General features: G+C 41.6%; 1 protein-coding gene across 1 annotated transcript in view; it reads right to left on the bottom strand.

Annotated features, from left to right (window-relative positions):
* TCERG1L (transcription elongation regulator 1 like) overlaps nt 1-20,654 on the bottom strand; it is a 1,143,777-nt gene that overhangs the window by 1,089,548 nt on the left and 33,575 nt on the right. The window lies entirely within an intron of this gene.

Raw genomic sequence — 20,654 nt, 5'->3', positions numbered from 1 at the left:
CTAGATAACATATTAAATGAAATAGGCAAAGCATTGCTTCTTGTTTCCACTGAGGGTTTCATACATGAAATTGTTTAGGACCTTCCACATTTACAGACAACAGATGTTTTGTTGTCGCTAACCAGATGCATACCTGTTAGTCACCTATGTATGTACTTCCTCCAATATCGATCAAAGAATCATTAAAATAGGTGCAAGTACGCTATCTTTGCCTCAAATGTATGAATCTATAGTTGAAATTTACTGTCTGATTTAGAGTTCGGTAGAAAGATTACTATGCCACAAATATGATGGATATTATGTCTGCCTTACTACAAGTACACACAATACTATGACACTTGCAATAAGACAGATTTGATATCCGTGATGAAGTACAGGCAAATCAATTTTTTAATCCGGCCCCACGTCTTTTCTAGGACTCTCTCCACCAAATTGTTGTCCCAACCATCACTGTCCAGTCACAGTCCTCACGGAGATCTGCCACCATCCCGCGTAGCTCATCACCTCTTAAATTAGGACGCGATGAGATGGTGGCAGACCTCTTGATGGTGGCAAAACTGCCAGTGATCTAATAGTATTTTCCACCCTGTTTCTTTTCAGGACCGCCTGAAATAGAAATCAAAGGTTGCATTCTGTCATTTAAATCCAGGAGAGACCTGGGTTTGATGTCATTAACCCATATATTTTCTTGTCAAATTGTCTCACTGAGGATGTAGTGCTGGAATATTATAGAAGTGATGAGGTAGAATGTTAGTTTGCTTGTCCTTTCTTTCTGTTTATTGATATTGGCTTCTCTATTTCTGTTTCGTGCAGAAACTCAAAGGGCTATGGGATGCTGGGAGATCAGGCATCTCTTTGATATCATATCAGCAGATGCAAGATACAGTGCTTTAAGTCTATCCTATGTAATTATTAATGCCAGGGTTCATCCTAGTGTTTCCTCCGCTGTAGAACAAAGGTACTCTTAGTAGTTGGGTTATTACTTTTGGTTAGTACCCATTCCAATATAATAAATCCACTTAGGTTAGGCCAGAACACAGTTCTGAGTGAATCTCTGCTCAACTCCTGGGGCTGTATTACGCATTGTCACTGTATGCATCAGGCGCACTTATAAAAGGTGCGCTGGGTGCAAACAATGGCAATGCGCCCTATTACGATGTATGCGCTGCCCCCAGGGCAGCCGCAAACTCGTGAATGCGCCCCTTGAGAGCTTATATGCCTCTGTGTCCGCGTATGTAATATGACATGGGCACAGAGGCAAAGGAATCCCCTAATTTGTATTGGGCAAGCCCCTATGCAAATGAGAGAATGCCCCCTGAAGGTAGCGCTGGCGCTTTAAGTGCGCCAGCTCTATTGGTATTACTGAAGGGGACACAGAAGCATCTGTGCCCCTTTTTGTAATGACAAAGTGCCCCAGGGGTGCGCAAAGTGGGCTCAAACACCCGTCGCCCCCTGGGGCACTTATTGTAATGCGGCCCCTGGTAGCTGAAGCTCAAACAGCAGGCAATTTCCATAGAATTGTGTGTTAAGTTCAAGTAGTAGCAACAATTATTAGGTAAAGAACAAAAACCAATTTAGAAAAATATAGAACTTGTTTTAGAGCAAAAAGAACCGTGGACAAGTAAAGCACCAATAAAAAGTCATTGTTCGCAGTTGACCGAAACTTAGACATGATTTCAGGACAACTGTGATGGACAGAAATGTCAGATATAGCAGGTGGGTCATCCAGGTCAAGACTAATACATTTAGTCTTAGGCCCAGATTTAATAACATTTTGCAATGGGTTTGCTTCACAAAAGTGATGCAAATGAGTGCAAAGCATTGCACTGGTATTCACCTTCAAGCACAAAACTTGTTTTGCACTCAAACGTAGCCCTGAAGTAGCACAAAGTAGGTCTAAATGGTGGAACATGAGTGCTTTAATGCAACAACCCCAGGCTTTGATGCAAATATCTACCTACTGAAAGAGATAGAGAGTGCTTTGAGTAAAAAATGAATGCCTCATGGAGGCAGGCATAACATTGAAGAAAAGCGAACATTCCTCCAAAGTTTCCCAACTTTTTGTGCACGCTGCATTGTACAGTATACATACACATTTGCAAATGTTTCAAACTATGTCTAAACATAGTATTTTAAACTGGAAGATATTGGAGATAGTTCTCCTTGTTATGCCTCCCCTGGGAAGGTTTAAAAGTTTGGAGCATTCCCAGGCTTACAAGTTCTTGTAAATCTAGAGATGCTTCAAAATCCATGGGAGTTGATTGGGAACACCCAAGCAATGCCCATGGAACGCCTTCTTGGGGCAGAGTAACGGAATGCAGCGATTTGCAATGAATAGCATTACTCTAGATTTTTGGAGCCACTTAGAGCCACACAAAGTGGTTTTGTGTGGCTGCAAAAATCTGTCTTAATGTTTGCGTCACCTTTGAACCACATTGCCTGGTGCAAGAGTGATGCATATGGCCTCATAAATAGGTCCCCAAGTGGCAGATACAGAACAAATCAGTTCTGTTAACAGGGCGCCTGTCTTAGCATTGCAGTTTGCACTTTTATGCTCAGTGATTCACTAATGAGTTACTAATAGACAATTGAATAGAAGAGCCAGACGATGTACACCAACATTTAAGTGGTGACGCAAGCACAATGACACATAGACTAAGACAGCTGGGTTTGTTATACTCCCTCGACCTCAGCAATGCAAGGCAATCCCTTCTGCCCCGCCATGCAAGCTCACTTCCTGCTTGGCAAGCTGAGCATGACCCTCATCAGAACCATAGCCAGGTAAGGTGTAACTAACATGGGGGTTGAGGCCAAGTGTATTTTCAGCAGTTACACAAAAGCAATACACTATCACCTTTGTAATCCTTGATCACAGGATGCACAATATCACACCTATCTCTCTTCACCTATTCTATTTATCGCTATAAGGTAAAACTTTTTTATTAAGTGAATACTGAATATACCATTGACTTGAAAAGTGACACAGATCAACAAAAGGCAAATGAATGTAAGTTAATGCTGGTGGTTTAATTCATTGCTCCCTGCTAGAAATAGGGTGGCAACTATAATTATAATGTCAGCTATTATTAGAAGAAAATAATAAAGGAAATGCAAACTTGTATTTATGTTGTTAAAACTCATGTATATTTTAGATATCACCCATGTCAATGTAGACATTTAAACTCCACATCTCAATGAATTTGCGGAGTCAACACTTTCAACCGAGAGTAACTAGCTGAAATGTCATCTAATTGTGTTTGAAGCGCCATTAAATAAAAACAGCAGGAAAAACAAGCACGCAAATTGTATGGGGCCTCCCTTGTCTAATTGCTTTAGAGCATAACAAAGTCACTCTGCAAAAAATGAATGAGTCGTCAGCATCATTACCTGCTCGTTTCGCTTTGCTCCCTAAAAGTCTATTGGGAGAATGAGTTGAACATAGGCACAATACCAGGACCATATCGAGAGCACAGAAATACATTGTGTTCAAGGGTATTTCGAACACTTGGTGCAGAAAATATCAATCACTAACAGTTATTCATTTTTGTTCCATTAGCGGGCTGTTAGACCTGGTATTATGTGCAGGGTCACCGCCTAGTTTTTTGCCTTCACCCCTCCTGTTTTCTCAACTAGCTTTTGATAGCCATAGGACTCTGTGCACTTTACCACTGCTAACCAGTGCTAAAGTGATTGTATTCTCTCCTTAAAATATGCTAAAAATGACTTGCATCCAATTGGGACATTTAATGTACTTGTAAGTCCCTAGTAAAGTAGTGCTACATGTTCCCTGGGCATGTAAATTAAATGCTACCAGTGGTCTGCAGCACTGATTGTGCTACCCACTTAAGTAGTCTTTTGAAGCATATCAAATTCATTCTTGATCAAAACCAAACGTTTTCCTAATCCATATGCCTGAAAAACTTATAGTATAGCCCTTGGACAAGCATTTGGCTTTAGTAACAATTAGATCCCTTCAGAAGATCGGCAGAATGTTGTTACAGAGCAGGCATCTACCATAGCCGTACATCACTGCAATTATCTTTGGATTCTCACTTTCATTGAACTGCATCCAGCCTGATATTGTAGCAGCTAAATTGGTTTTTCAAGGTGTTAGTAATTTTTGTGACGTTCCGTGGAGAAGAAACCTGCTCCATATTTACGAGGCAGCACTAAGCCACTTTTTTTGGCTTATTGCTGCCTTGTAAATATTGTTCCCTTTAAAGCAGTTTTCCGTCTTAAAGGGGCGAGCAGCGAGTATTGCTGAGGGCGTTCCCAGCAACATCCATGGCTTTTTGACACTGCCCCAGATTTCTGGGAAATTGTAAATCTGAGGCAGTACTAAAAATGTACGCCTCCCAGGGGAGGCACAACGAGGAGAAATATCGTTATTTCTCCTCATTTTTCCTTTTTATATGTGTGGTGCATTCTGCAGCACACACAAAAAAAGAAAAAAGCCTCTTGTGAGGTTTCCCTTCCTGCACAAAAATATTCATCTCGCAATGCAGGCACCCTTGCACCACAGTGCAAAGGTGTCTACGTTGGCACACAGCAGCCCATGGTGGTCCGGGAAAAGGCAGGAATGTGCTGTATCTGATAGATATGGCACAACCATGCTCTTTTCTTGTGCCGTAGGGAAGGAGAGCAGGAAGGCCTGCGGTGTTGCCCTACGACAAAACTTCATAAATGAGGCCCTGGGTTTCTGGTTCGCAGAGGTATGGACCCTGTCCAAGCATGACCCGCAGTCCTAGTCAGAGTAAGCCAAATACAAACTGTAAATTAAGCTGTGCTTACCCAATGGTAGCTTGGCACAGACCAGGAAGGCTTAACTTAAGATGCAATGTGTAACATATTTGATCAACACTTCAAACAGTAACACAGTGAAGACACCACAAAAAGACTCCACATCAGTTTAGAAAAATTGATCATGATTTTATGTATAAAACAAGATGATTAAAATGACAAAAATCTAATAGGTAGAATTCAAGATATGAATTTTTAAAGTTCCAAAGGTAAAAGTAGCACTTAGAAACAATAGGCGCCTATGGGATATCTAATCTTGCAGGACCGGGGCAAAGTCAAGAGGTCCGGCTGATGGTGATGGAGCTCAGGCCGGATACAGGAGCCACGCAAGGCCCGCTCATCCGAAGTACCTTGATTCTGGTCGCAAAAGCAAGAGGTGGTGTGCAGCAGAGTTATTGCGTTGGAGTCCATCCTGTAGTCGAGGTGATTTTCCACATGCAATGATGGTGATGTGCCAGTTCCGATGACAAAGCCCTGGCTCCCAGATCCGTTGGTTCTGAAGCTGATGTGCTGGATTTTTCCACGCAGTCAAGGGGATGTGTCGATCATCTCTCTCTGCAGTGGCGGCGATGTGGTCATTACGATATGTCAGTTGATGTGCTGAGTCTGAGTGCAATATGCCGGTTCTGTTCCTGCAGCAGCAACGATGCGTTGATTCTGCTCACGCAGTAGAGGATGCATAAGTTCCACTGGAGCAAGCACCTGGAACCACTTCCAATGGGCGTGGCACAGGAGCAGGGGGCAAGACTTTGATATCACTGAGTCTTAAAAAGGAGGCAAGCCAGCATGCCCTTCGAGATCACTCTGGGTTCAGGTAAGGTAGTCCACTTCTTCCTCAGCAAGGCAGAGGTTTGCAGGCAGCAGAGCAGAAAAGCAGTTCTTCCAGAGCAGCAGTCCAGCAGATTGGTAGTCCTTGTAGCAGCACAGCAGTCCTTCCTCCTGGCTGGCCCATCAGTGTCTGATTTGGTGGAGTCAGAGACTCAGGACTCATACCCAGTTGTGCCTCTGAAGTGGAGGTGATTTGAAGTGCACAAAGTGATTTGAAGTGCACAAAGTATCAGAAACACAAATATTGTGTCAAAAATAATGAGGGCAAGGATATCGTGTAGGTCATTTTCCATGGGAAAGCAAAGTTTTACTATATATAACTCTCTCTCTATATCTATCTATACATATATATATATATGTATATATATATATATATTATCTACTGGCGGTCGCCAGTAGATAGTTATAGTTACAACCTAGTTTCCATAGGAAATCTCAAAATTCTATTTTGAATAACTTTGGCGCCGGTTGACGAATCCTCGCGAAATTTTCAAAACTAATGGGGCGCTCCGTTCAGCTCCTACCCTGAAAGTCTCGGGGTGATTCGTCAAGCAGGGGCCGAGAAAAAAGGGGGGTCCCAAAACGCGTTTGCCCCATGCATTTTTCCATAGGACCTTTAGACACAGCTACAGCCCGAACGGCTGAACAGAGTTACTTGAAATTTGGCAGAGAGGTAGCCATAAGGCCAAGGAAGTGCCTTTTGCAGGTCTGGTGTAAATCTGTTCAGTATTTCCTGAGAAAATAGCATTTAAAAGCATATCAATATCTATACGCGCACCGTGCGCGCACTGTGCGCGCACCCTGCCGTGCGCGAGCGCAATTCTGATTGGTTGTTAGATGTCGGTAAACATTCGAATCGGTCGAAACCAGGAAGTGTCGGCCGCCATTTTGTCTCTCGCAGTCTGAGGGGGTGAAAAAAAAAGGTGGAGAACGTGAAAAGGGGGCAGAGTGGACAGTTCCTGACCCACTAGCCTTGGTCATGGGGTCACAGAAGGACCCTCAAGGGAGAAAAAAACAATTTGTATTTTTTTTTTAAAAATCGCGAGGTGCGCGCACTCAGCGCGCACAGCACGGACTATGACCCGTGGGCGCTCGGTGCGCGAAGCGCACCGAGCGTCCACAGAGCGCGCACCGTGCGCGCAGGGTGCGCGCACCTCGCGATTTAAAAAAATAAATAAATCACGGTGCGCGCACGGTGAAAAACCTGAAACAAAAAAAAATTAATAAATAAATAACTTAGCATTTAAAAAAACGTACAAATTCACTGAAAAGCCATAGGTTTCACACACGTTATAGTTACGAATTAGCATTTAAAAAACCTTGCAAATTCACTTAAAAACCATAGCTTTCACACATGTTATAGTTAGCTGGACATTTCACTCGTAAAAAACCAATGAAATTCCCCCGTTATAGTTAGTGCAGGCAACTATAACTCACGCGACCGCAATCCTCTGCTGATGACGTCAGATATTACATCACTGATGACATATGTGTCTTTATGAAAAATAAATATTTGTAATATATGTATAGCTAAAGATTAATGGAAGAAGACATGGGTAAATAAGTGTCTAAATACAGTGATGTAATATCTGACGTCATCAGCAGAGGATTGCGGTCGCGTGAGTTATAGTTGCCTGCACTAACTATAACGGGGGAATTTCATTGGTTTTTTACGAGTGAAATGTCCAGCTAACTATAACATGTGTGAAACCTATGGTTTTTTAAGTGAATTTGCAAGGTTTTTTAAATGCTAATTCGTAACTATAACGTGTGTGAAACCTATGGTTTTTTCAGTGAATATATATATATATATATATATATATATATATATATATATATATATCTTGATGATATATATATCTTCAAGGTACCTAGATCTGAAGTTAAGAATAGTAAATTTATACTTACCTATTTGCACTTACACTCTTGATAGATTTGTCCTTGATATTTTTGACACGATAGTCTGTCCACATGATATTTGTGTTTCTGATATTCTGTCACTGATCCCACAGAGGTCCCCCTCCCAGCTCTGGCTCCAGACTCAGGGGGGTATGCAGCCCTTTGTGCGGGGACAGGACACTGCCTATTCAGGTGTACGTGTCAGCTCCTCCTTCCTATCCTGCCCAGGGATACCCATCAGGATGTGGACCGTCACTCAGTCACACCTAAACTTTCTTTGTGTGTGGCTGTCTAAAAGGAATGTAAAACATCCAGCTGTCAGCCACCCTAGACATGTATTGGAGACAGGTTGCAATAACGCAGAGCTAAGAGCAGAGAATTACCATCTTTCTAAAAGTGGCATTTCTAAAAACGTGATGATAAATTTAACTTGGCCAGCAAAGAGTATTTATCATTATCATTCATATGATATGAAACCTGTTTGGGATACTCTTTCTCAATCAGGAATTACAGCTTATATATGTAATAAGGAATTCCCAGTTTGAACTGATGAGAGGGGTAGGCCTCACAGTAGTGAAAACCAAATTTGGGTGTTTTTCACTACCAGGGCGTTTAAAACTTAACAATATATGTCGTTCCTTTTAATTACACAGTACCCTGTCCTATGGGCCACCTAGGACCGACCTTAGGCATGACTTATATGAAATAAAAAGGGAGTTTAGAGCTTGCCATGAACTTTTAAATGTCAAGTTGATAGGGCAGTAAACCTGAACATACAGGCCCAGCAGTGATAGGCCTGAGTCATGTTTAAAGTGCTATTTATGTGGGTGGCACAGTCAGTGCTGCAGGTCCACTAGTAGCATTTCATTTATAGGCCCTGGGCACATATACAGCACTCTACTAGGGACTTATAGGTAAATGAAATATGCCAAATTGTGGATAAGTTGTTCAAACCATGTTCTAGAGGAGAAGCACATGCACTTTAGCACTGGTTAGCAGTGGTAAATTACTCAGAGTCCTAGGGTCAAAAAACATAATCAAGAAAAATGTGATTCACACAGGCAAAAAGTTTTGGGAAGAACAGAAAATCCCTAAGGCTGCAAGGTCTAACAGCTCCCCCGCCCCCCCCCCCCAGCTTAAAGGGAGGAGAGCTACCCAACCTCCTGGGAGTTCTCATCACTAAGGTGGAATAACCTGGAAAGACCATCAGCATTGGTGTGGTCTACTCCAGGTCTATGTTTCATCGTGAAATCCATTCTCTGTAGGTAGATGGACAATCTTAATAATTTTGGATTCTCACCCCTCACTTGAATTAGCCACCTGAGGGGCCTGTGGTTGGTCTGAATCAGGACCACAACAAAGGCTTCCCTTTCTACAGCACTCCACCTCTGTTTCCTGTGAAGTAACCTCTTAAAGAAGAGAAATACAGGTAGGTCTAGGATCTCTTCAGTTAGCTGTGATGAAACTGGCTTTATGCCATGTTCTGAGTCATTCATCTGTACAATGAATTCCTTCGAAAAATAGGGGCCTTGAGCACAGGGCCTGTGCGCATGGCTTGCTATAGGGAGTCAAATACTTTTTGGCATGCCTCCGTCCAAATCACATTTCTGGGCTGCTTCTTTGAGGTCAACTCTGTCAACCGGGCAAACCTCATGTAGTACCCTTGAGGAAATTCGATTTTCGATCTCGATCGTATTGACCCGCCATTTTGTATTCCGCCATTTTATGTTGCCCTCACTCAGGCAGCACGACAAACAAAGTCTTTTCTGCTTTTCCTGCGGTATTGTGTCAAAATAGCCTTCTGCCTCTGTTTACAAAGCTGGTGTTAGGGACTGGCCGAGTACACTAATCCCTGTCTGGTTTTCCTAATCCCTGTCTCAACTATCTGTTGGTTCACACTATTCTCCTCTGACTTTATCTTATCTTCTGGCCTTCGCTGTTCTCTGCTCATATTCTCTCGTTTCACAACTGTCCTCCAAAACACACAAATGTATCTTGCCACCTGCAAGTCAGTTGCAGACACGTTAATAAATTATCTACCAAAAGAATCCAAAGGGATCCTAATAAAAACCTACCAGAAAATTGTGTATTCACCAATTTTTAAAGACCTGTGCTAGAAAACACGTTTGTTTCTCTAGAGTCCCCTCACTCACCTAGGGTTACCCCTGGGTGACATGCTTCATCATAGGGGTCCTCCCAGGCATCTACTGTCTGGGGCGTGCTACAACTTTGCGAAATACGCAGGAGTACTTTGTTGTTGTTTCTACTATGTGTAGTGATGTGCTGTGTGGAGTGAAAAGAATTTCTATAAAAGTTACCTAGATAGTGAGCCTTAAATTTATTCTGCTCCTATCTGGCAAATGTATAATAAAATTGGGGCTAGTAACAGAGTACAGTAACCGTTATGTGAAGCTGTCCCTATTTACTTGGTCGACATGTTTCGTGGTTACCCCAACCACTTCCTCAGGACCACACAAGGACCAGCCTTGCGTGTACCACTCCGTGTATTTAAAATTTCAGTTAGTTTTATACTTGTTGTAACGTATTTAGTTTGTTACATACATACGATTCCCTTGCACCAAGGATTTCTTAGTTGTATAGGGTCGACGTTTCTGTATAAAAATATATAATGATACACATGAATTAGTTACAAACCCTAATCCACTAAATAGCGTGGATAGGGGATCAACACAACTTTTTCAAACTTTATCGTGTCATGGATCTTATATATCAATACAAGTCAAGTGCATGTATATAAAGTGCTCACACACAGCACATCACTACACATCACTACACATAGTAGAAACAACAACAAAGTGCTCCTGCGTATTTCACAAAGTTGTAGCACGCCCCAGACAGTAGATGCCTGGGAGGACCCCTACGATGAAGCATGTCACCCAGGGGTAACCCTAGGTGAGTGAGGGGACTCTAGAGAAACAAATGTTTTTTCTAGCACAGGTCTTTAAAACTTGTTGAATACACAATTTTCTGGTAGGTTTTTATTAGGATCCCTTTGGATTCTGTTGGTAGATATGTTGTAACAGGAGGCTAAAAACCTACACCCTTATCCTCCAACTCCCTTTTCATTATTCAAGTTATAGTTACAGCGAAAGCTGCGGGAGTTCCTAACACCCTTTTCACTAACCACCACTTGATTCACATAGCACACAACCACACACGAGTCCAGAGACATGGCTGAATTTACAGGCTTAACCTACTCGGATGAGGAGGTTGAGAGAGTCCTAGCCACTATGGGACATTTCTCTGGTATTAACCCCAGAGACAGTACAGAAGCTACTCAATGTTGGGATGAACTATCAGAACTCAAACGGAACCAAGTTAAAACAATCTTACATGGCGTCATGATGTCAGAATATTTAAGATCCAACGCGGCTCCTCGAGGACTCATTGTAAAGAATGAACCATTTATCTTTCAAAACGATAAAGTATTCATAAAAGACTGGTCTTTAATATCATGGCACTGTACGAGAGACTGGCTTGTCCTTATAATAAAAACAGCAGCCAGATTAGCCACAGAGCTTAAAGATGAGATTCACACAATAGAAGTCAAACAAAAAACTTTCCAGACACCAGCAGAACTAAGAAAAAGACTAGAAAATTTGAATAAAGAAATGACAGATTTTGAGATCTCTCTGAAGGAGTCTAAATATCAGAAATACAAAAAAGATGTGAAAAATTTCAAGCATGACCAAGTTTATCCCTACACTAGGGAAGATTACCAACCAACGAATAGGAATGCTGGCTATAATACCGACTCAGATGTATCAGATACAGGGTCTGATAATTCAGACTCTAGCATTGGAAGAAGGAACAACGGTAGAGGATGGAGACAGGGCAACTCTACAAGAAATAGAGGTGGCTATGGGTGGCCTTATCACCAACCTCCACCTTTTGGAGCCCCCCCCTTCTATTATGGCCCAGCTATGGGACCTCACCAATTCCAACCACAACCTTTTCCTTTCTGGAACTCTGGTTACCAAAATGAAGGACAAAACCAAAGAGGGCCTTTTTTAGGCAGAGGCAGAGGACAACAAAGAGGACGTCCAAAAGGAAAGAACAATGTCCAATGGGCCCAACCCTTGACATCGACACGAATGAACACCAGGAGCATGGGCTACCCGGAGCAACAAACGATGAGCAACCCATAAGCATTGTTGTCAATCTCTCAAAGAAAATTCTTTCCCCAGTAGAGACACAAATCTTAGAAAAAGGTCTGGGTTTTGTACCAACACCTACGCTGGATAAGTTTGTACTACTATGCAAAATGAATGAGTTCATTAGAAAACTGAAACTGGAAGTATTTTTTCGTGACAAAAAACCTAACGATTCTCAGAGAGGAGACACTGGTTTACATAAAAAATCTACATTTTTGCCTCTGCCTTCAATGTTACCAGTGGAGCTCCTGGCCTTTGAAAAGGAAGTCCTCAAAGAACTAGGTGACTTGGACCCCACGACATCTAGGGTTTTTCACAAAACCACAAAAAACGAACAAGAAGTAACAAGGGCACTAGCTAATGACACTTCAATCACTATAAAACCCGCAGACAAAGGTGGTGGCATAGTGATACAAGATTCTGAGGCGTATAGAAATGAGTGCCTAAGGTTGCTCACAGAAGATCGGAATTACAAGAAAATTGAGATTGACCCTACGGAACGGCTACGTGTCAATATTACAAGTATGGTTGAAGAAGCTTTGACTCATGACTGGATAACTCCTAAAGAAGGTGCTTTTTTGATCAACAAAGATCCAATAATTCCGTATTTTTATACCATACCGAAAATACATAAATCACTACATAACCCTCCTGGACGCCCTATTGTATCTGGCATAGGGTCAATTTTAGAACCCTTATCCAAGTTTTCTGATGCCTTTTTACGTCCTATAGTACAAAGAACTAGCACTTATCTTAAAGATACAAAATCTGCTCTAATTTTACTCAATGAATTAGAATTCGATCCAACCAAGAACATCCTGGTTTCCCTTGATGGGGAAAGCTTATATACAAGTCTTCCACATAATGAGACTTTGAACATACTAGAAGAAAGTTTGTACCACAGTGATTGGCCATATAAGACACCGCAACATTTTGTTTTGGAATGTTGTAAATGGGCCTTGCAAGAAAATTTCTGCAGATTTGAGCATCTTATGTTCAATCAACAACACGGTACCAGCATGGGAAGTACCTTCGCTCCAAGTGTAGCAGGGATCTATGTTTACAATCTAGAAACCAACAAAATTTTGAATGATGACAACCCTCATCGAAGCAAGATGCAAGGATGGTGGAGATACATCGACGATGTACTTATGATCTGGAAAGGTGAAGAACACGAAGTGCTGGATTTTCTCAACTGGCTTAACGAACAGGATAGTTTTTTAAAATTCATGCATACGATGAGTAGGTCTGAGCTAATATTTCTTGACCTCAATATACATGCTACCAATGAAGGCTTACGGACAACTACTCACTTCAAATCTACGGCAAAATATTGTCTTCTAAGATATGATAGTTTTCACCCCAGGTATCTAAAGGCTAATTTACCGTATGGACAATTCTTGAGATTAAGAAGAAATTGTTCCGAAAAATCTGACTATGTAGCACAAGCTAAAGATTTGGCGGTGAAGCTAAGACAAAGGAAATATCCAAGAACTGTTATAAGACAAGCACAAAAGAGAGCAGGCAACAATAACAGGGAAGCATTGTTGGAAACATATGCAAAAGCAATATCAGAACAACCCAAACGCCCCATCTGTATAACAACGTACAACGTGATGTCTGATCAAGTGGCTAAAGTGGTCAAGAAACATTGGTCTACTCTCAATAATAGCGGTCTCAACATAGCACTACCAATGTTTTCACACAAAAGGAGCAAAAATTTGAAGGACATTTTAGTACATACACGTCCCCACGCCCAACTGGCCAATCAGCATATAAACAACCTTCCTAAAGGGCATCACCCATGTGGGAATTGTAGCGTCTGTCATTTAACCATGAAAACCACGAGATTCACTTTTAATACAGGTGCTACCTGGGACCTCAGAACTTTTACGAACTGCCAGTCCTCCGGCACAGTGTATCTCATCACATGTCCATGCAACCTCCACTATGTGGGCATGACAACAAGGAAAACCACAACAAGAATCAGTGAACATCGCAGCACTGTCCGTTGCTTGAGATCAAGTACAAGAATGACAAACCCCTTTTTAGAGAAGAAACACTCTCCAAATGATATGTGTTGGGTAATTCTAGAAAAGATCAGACCTGGTGACAATCTTGAACATCGATTACACATAAAAGAACAAAGATGGGTCTATAAACTACGTACTGATACCCAGGGCCTTAATGACAGTATCCCGTGGAATGTATTGAATCGCTGAGCCAGATCCCTCGAATGTAAAAACAACTTTAAGCTAACATGGAGGAGATAAAATAATTTTCAATTATTTTAAGGTAAATAATACCCTACCCACATTTGAAAAACCAACAGTCCTAATAATATATTTTTTGGATTCTACGCTGAAACCAATATGTTAGATCTACCCTTAAATATAGGACGTATATGTGAGTTTCCTAATGATAATGGTGATACTATGGAGACTCCACTCTAAGATGGCGCCCAAAAAATCTCCATCAGAAAATACAGTCGTGTTAGAAGTGACGTTTTTTGTCCGAGGAAAACCTCCACACCCAAGGCATTTCTGAAAACTAGACACCATGGTTGTCCATGATCATGTGACTCCTGTAGTTTCAACAAGCTTTTTTTATAGCCAGAAGCACTTGCAAACCTCAAACTTTTTCTAAAAATAAAACTTTCGTCCAATTTCTGTGACAGAATGTTCTGGAATCTATAGGGAGCCACACGTTACCTTCTCCCCAGCAAGACTCCTGATACAAATAGTAGCTCACTTGTGTGGGTGGGCCTAGTGTCAGCAACAGGAAAAAGCCCAAAACACAACATGGACGGATCAAATGTTTCCACCCCAAAATCAACCCTTTGCTGCAATCTAGGGCCTATCTAAGCCTGTACCCAAGGAAACCTACCAAACATGCACATATTTGAACACAAGACACCCAAGGATGTCCAAGATGGTGAGTCTTGGATGACTATCACGATCTTATTTTACTCAAAAGCCCTTTCAAACCTAAAACTTTGTCTAGAAGCGCATTTTCCTTACTTTTCTTTGATGGAAAGCTCTGGAAACTGGAGCAAACTACACATTTCCTATCTCCCATGATTCCCCCATGACTCTTGGGTGGGCCTAGTGGTTGCAACAAAAAAAAGCGTCCAAAGCACAATGTGTAACATTAACATTTCCTGTAAAAAATGACTTCATTTGGCAATGGGGTAGCTTTGTTATTTGGGACATGGTTCGATGACAACCCAGGGAAATCTACAAACCCAGACACTTATGAAAACTAGACACCTGGGGAGTCCAGTATGGTGAGCTTTGTGTGTATCCTGCAATTGTTTCTTACCAACAATGCCATGAAACCTCAAGCTTTGGCTAAAATCACACATTTTTCTTGCAATTTTAAGAAATAATGATCTGCAATCTACAGTGATTCACACAATTCCTACTACCTAGCATTCCTCCACTTTTTCCTCTTACAATTCTACCCCAATTGTGTCTCTGAGTCTAGTGCTGGCAACAGGAATTAATCAAACCAGGATCAATAGGACTTCTCCAGCAAAGACTCCCATTGACCATGGTTTGAACTTTTGAAACATGAATGTATTTGTTTATTGTGCAATTATCATAAAATTATTTTTTATAAAAGTCACTTAAGATTAGTTTTCCAAATAAAGGTCATAGTGCATTTGTCAAATGTCTAGCTGTGCAATCTAAAAGATATATATGATATGATGCACAGAATTTTCTGGGAGTGGTCACTGTTTTGTTAGGGACACATTATACCAGGGTTGCTCCATAATGCAAAGGATAATCCCTAAATTCTCAGGATGGCCAATGTTATGCCAGGGACGGGCACCAACATATGCATCTCTGCTCAGTCTCTCACATGGCAGACCTTGAACTTAAACGCAGTGTGTGAAAATGTGGTGACAAATCACAATGCAGCAACAGGCCTCCCCTCTGGCGATTGGTCATGTTGTAGCTTTGCAGTGGGAACCATACTGTTAGTGTGAGCACTGGGTTCCATCTTCTAAATCAAATGCAGTCTGTTACATGTTACTCTGTTACAGAGCCAGCCTCCTTTCCTTGGAATACCAAGACCCTTACCCTGCTTATATTGTGCCCTAGTCCAGCAAAGAAGTAAAATGAGCAGCACTAGGGTATGAAGTAACAAAATCACTGTGCCCCAGTGCTGGCATTTGCATAGGGTTCCCATAGCAATGCTAATTTATTTTCCCTTTATAGATGTCCATTTTAACCTGGCTCAATTGTGTTTTAGATATGTTTGAGATGAAAGGTTCTAAAGCACTATTGGGTGCACACCCACCTAGATTATGAGTTATTTAGAAATTTGTAGATGTAGCACATATGTCAAAAATCAACAGATATCCTTCTAATCAATCCTCCAGTTCCCTAAGCTCTTTTAGATATGTGGAACCGTGTGCTTCCCGGATCGGGAGCCTCAGCTAGCTTAGGTTTTAGAACCTTTTCCTGGCAGCTCCTCCACCATATGCTGCCAGCTTATGAGTGCTGGGATGTTCATATGATTTATTGTGGGCCATTTAGAGATCATTTTGCCTGTTTGGTGATTGTGAACAGGAAAAATAAAAAGATGTTCCAGCCACACAGGGGAAAACTCACTGCATGCCAAGAAGTTATGTTTTCAATATTCAGAAACAAACTAGGGTTTGTGTCATAAGAACAAACAGATTGCATCACAAGTCCACTAGATTTACATTTTCATCACTGTGGCAGATAGCTTAGAAAATGGAAGGCAATTTGACGGATGGCTTGTGCAGATGGGCCCTCAGTCACACCTCTGGATAAGCAGACCACCTGCCATGTTGCATTCTTAACTAAAATCCACACCTCTACTTAGTACATGTTTGTCACTTCCATCAGAATCATTCTCTGAACACTTAGGTTTCAAGGAAGAAGAGTCCTTATCAGAGTATATTTGGACACAACCTTCAACAAACTTCCTGTTGTTTGCTTATATTTTCAACAAAGACCTATTTAAGGAACTAAATGGTCTTTTAAGACAAATGCATAAGACTATGAGTTGAAGAGAAGAAACTCATTTTGGGCATGGAATTAGTCTCGAATAAATTTGAATTATCTGTTGTAACGGTTCAACATTTCTGAAGTGACATTATAGACCACACCTTCTTTAATGTGGGTGATCAGGTTCTACAAGGTCAAAAAGCCTATTTTGTTGGCTTTGACAATCATATAAATTATTTTCCAAAATTTCAAAACTTTGCATTAGAACTGCCCTTATGAAAGGTACGGGTGTCATTACAATCACTGTTAAAAACACAATGACCAAGTGATTGTTGCCGATATGCAAAGGTGGTGAAGTCAAGCTGTACATTGTGAGGATGCACTTTGTGAGGACAGCAGTGTGTTTTCTTTTTTAGATTAATGACATGCCTCATATATATTCTCTGGTATTTTAATATATGCATGACACTCACCAGTGTAGAGTGGGACTATCTAGTAGGGGGTCCCACATTTATTATTTCGATATAATCTTCCAGCTATACCTGTCATTGTTTAAAGAAGCCCACTGATGTCTTTTAATTGAGTCTTGGAGCTGTGCTATCATTACCATGTTCTTTATGGATGAAGGGTTTACTTATCTATAAATAACTATGAAATCTTTTATTTAGAACGTGTATGTGTTTGTGCAATTGCTTAAAAGACAACAATGGTATGTTTAACCCCTTGTGTGCCACGCCCTTTCCCCGCCCCGTGCCGGCCGTTACATTAGTGGGCGGGGTTTATGACGAGCTGGACTCGTCATGGGCACAGCGCAACCGCTGCCCATGACGAGTCCAGCTCGTCATGGGCACACAAGGGGTTAATAAATATTATTTTTAGTTTGGTTGACATGCTGTGCTATCATGGCATTAGAGAATATTTCTATAAATGCCAGCACCATGTCCCAATGCATGGCTCTGATATCAGACACATGGGTGGAAAGGAGGATAAGAAAAAGGGCAGGAGTCAAGCAAGGCCAAAAAAATGTATAGGAAACTGGTTTGAGGCCTTTTCATCAGTCGTAATTATTGAGAAGTATACAGAGCAAGGACCAGCCCTTTGCCAACACTTCAGAACAACACACAATGAGGCCATCTAAACTGGAGGCATTGGTTGGATCCTTTACGCTATGGAATTCCATAAAATAATGGCCGTGTACCCTAATTTATTATGGGTTCAGAAGACGGTTCAGTTGTGAATGGGGGTTACGGGGAAATTCATTTCCCTCACAATGATTGCTCAGATAAAGCAATGCATAAACAGAGGCCAACCAAATCTCATTCATACCTAAGCAAGTGAATCTTCAGTCAGCCCCTTTGGACTCTGTGGTGGGCAGTGTAGCAAAAGAATACATTGAAGAGTTAAGTATAAAACATATGTAGACTATTCAATGCTGGCTATGACTCATGGCGAATGACCAGCAAGTTTGCCCACAGCTGCTTGAAGTGTGGTGGTTCTCATCCAGCATCAGCATGCTAAGGGGTACAGAAAAGTGCACCCAATCTCTTAGCCACTGAATAGTGTCACAGCATTACAAACAGCAGCCAACTCGGCAAAGCACCTTCCCCACACATACTTAAACATTCAAACTTCTGTTCCTGCTATCCTTACATCAATACAGTCCTAAGGCCAGTTACTTATTCAATTTCAAGTCCTCTATCAACTGCTAGTGAATTATCCCAACCCAAATGAGGGCCCACTGCTGATCAAAGGATTCTTGGCTGACTTTACAATCCCTTACTAGGGTCCATTGACCAGCCAATTGTCAAAGAACCTAAAAATCAGAAATGTATTAGCCTGATGTGGTCGGGGAAACTTTACACAAGAGTTAAGATTAGGGCAGGTGATGGTTTCTTGTGAGTCCCCTAGCCAGATGTTATTGTATCACCTTCAGGTGGGGGGGGTATTTAAGTAGGAAGCTGGCAAATTCAGCCTCATTTACCACCCTTCATATGCCAAAGGAAATTCTGTTAACGACTGGCTTGACAGAGATGCCTCATCTGTTACCTACAACTCTTTTGATGAGGTGGTTGATGTGACATGGCAGGCCGGTAACGGGACCTTACTTGATAAACCTTGACAGTTTTCCTATTTTGGGTTATACAGATTTTACTTTGGCAAATGCATGCCCATAGGCTGGTCTGTTTTGTGTGCCTACATTGAAACCTTCAACACTTTCCTCAAACGTACACATTTTCAAGGTCACGCCCTGAGGGTTGGGTTGGGAAACACTCTCAACTGGATAACTTTGCTTTAATGGGTATGGCAGGCACACAAGATTGTAAAACAGCTCTACATGCATTGCAGAAGGTAGCAGCTGAATTGGACATAGCTAGGGGTATCTTCAGAATGCTGGTGACAAGACCATTGCTCTAAGAACTGAGATTGAGTTTGTTTTAATAAGGGAAAAATCAATGGAGGGGTGAGCCAAATCCTGCTTTGAAAGATAAATTTGGCAGTCAAAGTCATCCCTACAGGGAGGGTTTTTGACAGGCAGATGGCAAGCGTGGCCTCCAATGCTACTGTAAAACACCACTTGGGGCTGTATCATGCTGGTTCTGCACAGAGCCAAGTGCCTGTGTTTTTGAGCATGGGGTGTCTAAAATTCAAACATATACATCAGAAATTTTCTGAGTTAATTAATGAACTTTAAGCAGAACAAGACAGAAACAAACAGTGAACAGATATTGTTTCTGTCTATTATTGACTTGTTCTGGCTAAACTTGGAAAAATAGTTCTGTGTTTGAACTTTAAATGCCTCAAGCATAAATATGTTCTCAGCTCTGCTCAGTGGCATCATGATGCAGCCTTTGGTGAGGATCAGTAAGAGCATGAGAGAGGTCATGCAGATGTAGGGAGTCCAAGTACTTGGTACAATTCAACAGCTCCTTGGTTTGGCAATTGCCATAGGCCTCCAGCTCTGATTTGTACTAATTAAAGGATGCCTAAGGTAGGGAAGACTTTGGCATACTTTTGGGGAAGGAATGGTATATCAGCAAGTGGCCTAGGTTTGGCAGAAGAAGAAGATCACAGTGAACATTACAGCACTAGAGCTGCTCTCCATAGTCGCTGAATCCCATCCCTGGCCCTGCAATCTGTCTGATAAGAGGATCCTTCTGTGGTCTGTTAACATGGCAGTGGTGCAAGCCATTAATACCTGATTTCTACCTGTCCCACATTGCTGTGTTATTTGAGAGCGCTGCAGAGGGTGTGCCTGAATAGGAATGTGGAGTGCAGGGTTGGACATATAGAGCATGCCAAGAATAAGATGACTGAGGCAAATTTTCATCTCCATTGGCAGCATTTCCACAAACGAGCCCATTGAGCACACCTTTCCCAACGCAGCTTTAGTACCTACTGCACTGGACCAACGTCTCTTGAGACTAGGTGAGCTATCACTCACCCTAGAGACATGGGTGTGTTACAAGACCTGTGTCCACATATTCCTAACAGTGTCTAGTGCCAGAAGCTGCAAAGCCTTATACTTGAAAGCAAAAGTTCAAGACTCTGTTTTATGGCTGCAGGAGGAAAAAAGCCATATTTGGTTACGAAGGCACTAGGCCAAGGCATAATGTAAATGACTCCAGTTTATTTCACGTGACTTCTGGATTTCTGTGTTACACTTGTTATGTAAAAGTCATGAAAATATGCCATTTTGCTCCTTTGTGTAATAATGCTCCAATAATGGTAAAAAGTCGCTGTGCAATGTGCCATCCATAGAAACATTTACCATGAATTCACGCGAACACAACATGAGTCTCAGCTCTTTTTATAGTGCTTTGTTTAAATGAGTCCTCGGACCGAAAAATGTAATCAAGGCTGCATTTCACACCAAAATATAGCGTGCAATGGGGAATCGGCATTGTGCGAAATTAGCATAATTTCACATAATTTTGTTGAAATTTTGAATAATTATGCAAAAGCAAACTAC

The sequence above is a fragment of the Triturus cristatus genome, chromosome 1_2 (assembly GCF_964204655.1).
Source record: "Triturus cristatus chromosome 1_2, aTriCri1.1, whole genome shotgun sequence".
In the NCBI taxonomy this organism is placed as follows: Eukaryota; Metazoa; Chordata; class Amphibia; order Caudata; family Salamandridae; genus Triturus; species Triturus cristatus.
The sequence above is the reverse complement of the archived record's forward strand: the minus strand, read 5'-3'. Positions and strand labels throughout refer to the sequence as shown.